This window comes from Octopus bimaculoides, chromosome 12 (genome assembly GCF_001194135.2).
Source record: "Octopus bimaculoides isolate UCB-OBI-ISO-001 chromosome 12, ASM119413v2, whole genome shotgun sequence".
In the NCBI taxonomy this organism is placed as follows: domain Eukaryota; kingdom Metazoa; phylum Mollusca; class Cephalopoda; order Octopoda; family Octopodidae; genus Octopus; species Octopus bimaculoides.
In genome coordinates this window covers 48,942,608-48,944,115 of record NC_068992.1, presented here as the reverse complement: position 1 = coordinate 48,944,115, position 1,508 = coordinate 48,942,608, and positions in this window count along the sequence as shown.

The following is a 1,508-nucleotide window of genomic DNA, read 5'->3' as shown; positions in this document are numbered from 1 at the left end:
TATATATATATATATATATATATATATATGTATGTATGTATGTACATATATCTATGTGTGTGTGTTTTTGTGTCTCTATTTGTCCCCCACCATCTCTTGGCAACCGGTGCTGGTTTGTTTACGTCCCTGTTACTTAGAGGTTCGGCAAAAGAGACCCAATAGAATAAGCACTAGACTTAAAAAGTACGTCCTGGAGTCGAGTTGTTCGACTAAAACGCTTGAAGGCGATGCCCCAGCATGGTCGTAGTCAAATGACGGAAACTAGTAAAAGATAGAGATAAATGCAAGACTGTTGGTGCCATGTACTAAACTCTAACGTTATACCTGTAAGGAGAATATCTCCAAAGCATATCACGACTACCCTTCTTAATTTTGGTGACAGTGGTAAACTAGTGGGTAGCGTGGTAGTTGTTGTCGGTCATCCTTCCTCTGTGCCCCCTCTACTCCCTCCTCTACCTGCTGCTGCTCCTCCTCATTCTCCTCATGTTTCCTCTCCGCCACCGCCTTCTATTAAATCATCCTCCGCCTAATCATCGTCGAATGGTCGTGGTCATCGTGGTCGGTCGTCATCATCAGCATGATCGTCATCGTCGTCATCGTCATTATCATCATTTTCCACCACCACCACCACCACCACCACCACCACCGTGCCGCCGCCGCTGCTGCTGCTACTACTACTACTACTACTACTACTACTACTACTACTACTACTACTACCGCTGCTGCTTTTCTTTTCTACCTTGTCATTATTAAACACACACAGACATAGACATAACAGCTGCAATTTATAAGTCGCGTCTGTCTCCATCGACGGACTATACCAGTGGTAAATGGTACGCCATATTACAACACAAACCCATCAATTCTCATTATCGAATCAGATAAATATTGATTCGCCAATTAAAATCATTTGACTACATCGATTTTTGTTTTTGTTTCAAACAGTTAACTATTGCTTTAACTACTGCTTTATCGCCATTTTCCTCCCATCACAGCTTTCAGACTACTATTTTATCGCTGTAAAACCGTTAAACACCATTTAAGGTTTTTTTTTGTATCTGCAAGTTATCAGAGCTACATATGAATCAAAAACGATTTTACTATAGTTTAAGGGCACCTTAGTGAAAATGAATGTGTGTTTGTGAATAATGTTGGTTTATGTTAGTGTATCTGTGTGTATGTGAGTGTATGTGAAGGTGTATGTCATGGTAGAGGTAGTGGATGAGAATATTTACTACTAAATGCATACGGTCCATGTATCTGCATTGCGTGATTGCATTTACAATTGAATATTAACATATGAATTGTATAGAATAAGTGGTATGAAACTGTCTTTTACGTTCTTCTCCCTAATTTGTACATACATACATACATACATACATACATGCATACATACATACATACATACAGGCATAGGCAAAAGGATCAGCGAAGCAAAGGACATGCATCCACATGCAAAACTAGAGTAGCAAGGTATATTTATATATGTATTTTTATATATATATATA